Source organism: Orycteropus afer, unplaced genomic scaffold (assembly GCF_000298275.1).
Source record: "Orycteropus afer afer isolate SDZICR_OR568_19922 unplaced genomic scaffold, OryAfe1.0 scaffold00011, whole genome shotgun sequence".
NCBI classification, from domain to species: domain Eukaryota; kingdom Metazoa; phylum Chordata; class Mammalia; order Tubulidentata; family Orycteropodidae; genus Orycteropus; species Orycteropus afer.
Window position 1 is genome coordinate 22,320,909 of NW_006921598.1, and position 5,749 is coordinate 22,326,657.

General features: G+C 41.3%; 1 non-coding gene across 1 annotated transcript; it reads right to left on the minus strand.

The window, feature by feature from the left end:
• Positions 1–304: 304 nt before the first annotated feature.
• TRNAQ-CUG lies at positions 305–377 on the minus strand. The gene has a single exon. It is a non-coding gene; the product is annotated as a tRNA-Gln (tRNA).
• Between the last annotated feature and the right edge of the window lie 5,372 nt (positions 378–5,749).

A 5,749-nucleotide genomic window follows, 5' to 3' on the forward strand; every position in this document is an offset into this window, starting at 1 on the left:
GTCCTGATATATCTGTTTAACAGCCTCCCTCCTCTTTTATCTTGAGTTAGTTTAAGCAGTTCTCTTTTCCTGGCAACTATCTATACTGTTATGCCCAGAATGTTGTTGTTGTTGTTGTTATGTGCCATCAAGTCGGCCCAACTCATAGCGACCCCTCCTTGGGTTTCCGAGGCAGTATCACTACGGAAGTAGGCTTGCCCAACCTTCCTTCCGAGGAGTGGCTGGTGGGTTTGAACCGCCAGCCATCTGGTTAGCAGGCAAGTGTCTTAGCCACTATGCTAGCAGAGCTCCCAAAAGAACACACAGGTTCCACCGATATTTTGAACTCGGATCGCTGGATTCAGAGTCCAGAGTGCTAACCATTACACCATGGAACCAGCTATACTGATAGAAAACATGGAAAGTAAATCAGGTTCCTAACAGGGTCAGGCAGGTGACATCGATGGGGGAGGTGAGCATGTCAAAGTGTTTGTGAATTCACACTGTGTGAAAGCTGGGCACCGTAAGAACCACAACAAACTGGAAATCACATCTCATTTGGTGGGTTCAAACCCACCAGTGGCTCCGCAGGAGAAGTGAATTGACGATCTGCTCCCATAAAAAGTTCAGCCCAGGAAACCTTAAGGGGCAGTTCTACCTGTGAGTTAGAATAGATATATTCCTTCCTGTTCACCAGATTTCTCCCTCCAATGATGTAAAACACTGAGCCCCGTGATTGTTGTTGTTATGTGCCATGGCGTCGTACCTGACTCACAGCGACCCCTCCTTGGGTTTCCGAGGCAGTATCATGCAGAAGTTGTTGTTGTTGTTGTTGTTGTTTGCCCTCGAGTCGGCCCCGACTCATAGCGACCCCTCCTTGGGTTTCCGAGGCAGTATCACTATGGAAGTAGGATTGCCCAACCTTCCTTCCGAGGAGTGGCTGGTGGGTTTGAACCGCCAGCCTTCTGGTTAGCAGTCAAGTGCCTTAGGCACTATGCTACCAGAGCTCCTATCATGCAGAAGTAGGTTGCCCAATCTTCCTTCTGAAGAGTGGCTGGTGGGTTTGAACCTCCAGCCTTCTGGTTAGCAGTCAAGTGCTTTAGGCACTACACTACCAGAGCTCCCAGCCCCGTAAATGGCATCCGATAAATCCTCAAGCAGCACTAACTATTATTATAACGATGGCTTGTTATCATTTTTGACCTTTGTGAGAGCACTGCCATTAGAGGAATGGAGGAAGAAGCCAGATTGCAGTGGCCTGAGGAGTGATGGCTGATGAGGCAGGAAACAGAAGTAGATTGCCCCATCTTCCGAGGAGTGGCTGGTGGGTTTGAACCACCAACCTTCTGGTTAGCAGTCAAATGCCTTAGTCACTATGCCACCAGAGCTCCTTGTAGGGGCTAAGACGTACTCTCTTCTATTTGGATGTCAGATGACAGGAGAGGAAGAGAGCAAGGGCAGAGGCTTGAAGGGGAACCAGGGAGCATAAACTTCATTCAGGTTTATCTACAGATTAAATAATGAAGAGTTCTTTTAAACAGTCTGTAGGCTCAACTGTCCAGATTTTGTTTTTCGGATGGAATTGAATCTGATGGATAATTCTGTTCTGTCAGGAATACCCTGTTCTTAGCAGCACTTAAAACAGTACTTTCTGCCTCCCCAAGGAATTAACTTCCTAGGAACTTCACATTCTCCATTCTATTTGCCTGTCACAATACCTGCCTGACTGAAAGCGGATGTTCCTCCCAAATCAGAGTCAGCACATTTAGCTTTTAGTGGATGACAGGGTTATGGAAGAGGAGGATATGAGCCAGGGGACAGTGATAGGTCAGAGAAGGCTCAGCCACTAAGAGTATGGGCCTTGAAGCCAAACTTGGATTAATGATGCTATATGACCTTAGGCAGTTTACTTAATTTGCTGATACCTCACCTTCCTCATCTATATACTAAAGATACTAATACTTGTGTCAGAGTTGTTGGGGGGAATTACTGGATAGAGTGTGTGTAAAGTACTTTTTTTTACACAATTCCTGGCACATGGTAAAGACCCAATAAGTACTAGTTACAATTGATCATGCAAAATAAATCAGGAAACTGCCTGCATTTGCATAAGGCATATAAACCCTGTAATTATTTCCCCTCATGTCTGTGATTTTAAATTCTTAAATGACAGGGCAATGGGCAGTAGTATGGGTAAATGACAAGGGTTCAGTTTGTATAAACCTCTTTATACAATGCCATGTTCAGTTAGAGTATTTAAACAAATCTTTTTTACTTTAAGCCAGACATAAGATAAAAGGAATATTAGTGAAAATAAGCAATAATAAAGTCAAATAATGCAGCTAGAATTTCATGGTAATAGAATTTATCCACTGCTTAGGGAGCTCTGGTAGCATAGTGCCTAAGGCACTTGACTGCTAACCAGAAGGTTGGCAGTTCAAATCCACCAGCCACTCCTCGGAAGGAAGATGGGGCAATCTACTTCCATAGTGATACTGCCTCGGAAACCCAGGGAGGGGTCGCTATGAGTCGGGTCTGACTCCACGGCATATAACAACAGCAACAACTTACTTTGTTTCATCAGGCAAATTATGTCTATTATTGAAAACATAAAATCTTAGTTAATAGAAACCATGATAATCAACCACAACCTGCCTGTCAGTTAGTTGCACGTTGTTATGATGTTGGAAGCTATGCCACTGGTATTTCAAATATCAGCATTGTCACCCATGGTGGGAAGGTTTTAGTGGAGTTTACATACTAAAACAGACTAGGAGGAAAGGCCTGGCAATCCATTTCTAAAAACTAGCCCATGAAAACCGTATGGATCACAACAGAACATTTTCTGACTCTCTTACTTTGGGCACATAATCAGGAGGGATAAATTTCTGGAAAAGACATCTTGTTTGGTGATGTAGCAGGCCAGTGAGGATGAGGGAGACGCTCGAGGAGGTGAATCAGCACAATTGCTGCAGCAATGGACTTGAACATGGCAGTGATTGTGAGGGTGATGCAGGACAGGCAACATTTTATCCTATTGTGCATAGGGTCACTATGAGTCAGAGTCAGCTCAACAGCAGCTATCTAACTCTATCTCTCTATCCTAACAAAATCCCTGAATTAGATGGGACTTCCTACCACTCATGTTTAAGGAATGGAGGAAAATCATAAAGAAATTATGCTTGAAACAACATCCAGGACATACTGTTGAATCGGTTCACATTCAACCCAGTCAATAGGGTCCCCTACCCTCTCTGACAGGAGGAAGCACTTTCATTTCCCCAATGGCTTATTCCCACTCAAAATCCTACCATCTTGAAACTGTAACAAGGAGGTTTTGAGATCTGGTAACTACAGGAAGAACTAAAGCCCTTCCATGCAGTTCGTTTCTTGCAGCTGTATTCATAAGTAAAATACGTCAATGTCTTTTATGTGCAGGAAGCTATGCTAGGTGCTGGGGATTCAGCAATAAATCAAAGTCCCTACACTCTCATCAGGGTCTCTCATGGAGATCATGACCTAAACATGGGCTAAACGTTTGAAGGAAAAGACTCATTTTTTTTCTTTTGTTCATAGGATTCTCCTAGTAACTTTTTCTCTGGTAGTACAGTGCTTAAAGCACTCAGCTGCTAACCAAAAGATTGGTGGTTTGAATCCACCAGTTGCTTTACAGGGGGGAAATGTGGCAGTCTGCTCCCATAAAATTACAGCCTTGGAAACCCTATGGGGCAGGTCTACTCTGTTCCATAGGGTTGCTATGAGTCAAAATGAACTCGATGGCAATAGGTAAAGTGGATATGTATGTGTGTGTGTGTGTGTGTGTGTGTGCATTTCCTCCACAATTACATTCTAGGTAAGGAGATGACATCACTATAATAAAACGAAGTTGGTTATTGCTTATATAGTTCTAACTCACTGACATAGAGTCGATTCCAACTCATTTCGAACCCTGTTTGTTTTTCAAGGTGGTAAATCTTTACAGAAGTAGATTGCCCCATCTTCCTTCTGCAGAGTGGCTGTTGGGTTTGAACTTCCAACCCTCTGGTTAGTAATCAGACGCCTTAGGCACTGCACCACCAGAGCTCCTTTATATAGTTCTAAACGCAACTCACTACCATCGAGTTGGTCCTGACTCACAGCGACCCCTCCTTGGTTTTCTGAGGTGGTATCTCTACAGAAGTAGATTGCCCATCTTCCTTCCAAGGAGTGTCTGGTGGATTTGAACTACCAGCCTTCTGGTTAGCAGTCAAATGCCTTAGGTACTACACCACCAGAACTTCCTTATATAGTTCTAGGCAACACAAAATTTAGGAATTTCTAATACTCTACTCTGTTTCTTGGTTATTAATTCACTACTTTCTACATGATTACCATATTACCAAAACATAAAATTTGCATCTAGGTTGAATTCTGAAATTATTTTGATTCCTCATAAATACATTGCTAATGAGTGTTCACAAATCATTATAATTTCTCATTATGTTAGGCATAAAGGCCATTCAGAATAATTGCAACAGAGGAAGTAAAAGAAAATCTTTATATATAGATACAATTTCAGAAAATAGAAAAGTGAGGTTCAACAACAAAGTGTTATTGTTATAATAATTAATTTTATTCAAACCCACCAGCCACTCCTTGGAAGGAAGATCGGGCAATCTAGTTCTGCAGTGATACCACATTGGAAACCCAAGCAGGGGTCACTGTGAGTTGGATCTGATGTGACAGCAGTGAATTTGGTTTTTTAGTTTTTTTTATTGAGAGAAAATCATTAACATTTGCTTTTAGTACTTTAGTATTTTTTACCACCTTAAGCCATACTGTTACGAAAAGACTAAAGAGTCTTTACCTTTACTTTTTCCACTATTTCCTAGAAATAAAATCAAAGGAATAAGAAAAATGTTAGAGCACCTTAACAGTAAGTACTTTTTCTTTTGCTGGTTTTTTGTGTCCATCTCTATACAATTCATTTTGAAGCAGTTTAGATTGTGGTTATCACTCTACTTTGGCCTATACTACAATGAAAACTTTGAGCTTAAATAATATCTTTAGAGGGGGAAAGGATTTTTGCATTAAGCAGAATTCCATTTAACACTACATCAAGGAACAAGATTTCCCTGTGAATGCAACTCACCGTACTCTGAGATCACTAAGTTTATGACAAAATGAAGCACTCAGTAATGGAATTCTAATGTTTCTAGTGATCAGGAAGTTGAAGCTGCACTGAAGACATTGACAAAAGATGAGATTCCAGGAATTGATGGGATACCCATTGAGGTATTTCAACAAACAGATGCATCTCTGGAAGCACTCACTTGTGTGTGCCAAGAAACTTGGAAGAGAGCTACCTGGCCAACCAGCTGGAAGAGATCCATATTGATCCCCATTCCAAAGAAAGGTGATTCAACAGAATGCAGAAGTTATCAAATATCATTAATATTACACACAAGCAAAATTGTGCTGAAGATAATTAAAAAATCATTGCAATAGTACATAAATAAAGAACTGCCAGAAATTCAAGACAGATTCAGAAGAGGACATGGAACAAGGAATATCATTGTTGTTGTCAGATGGATCTTGGCTGAAAGCAGAGAATATCAGAAAGATGTTTACCTGTGTTTTATTGACTATACAAAGACATTTGACTGTGTGGATCAATAACCAACATAAATTATGGTTACCATTTCAAAGAATAGGATGCCTAGAACACTTAATTATGTTATGCAGAACCTGAACATAGAACAAGAGGCGGTCATTCGAACAGAACAAGGGG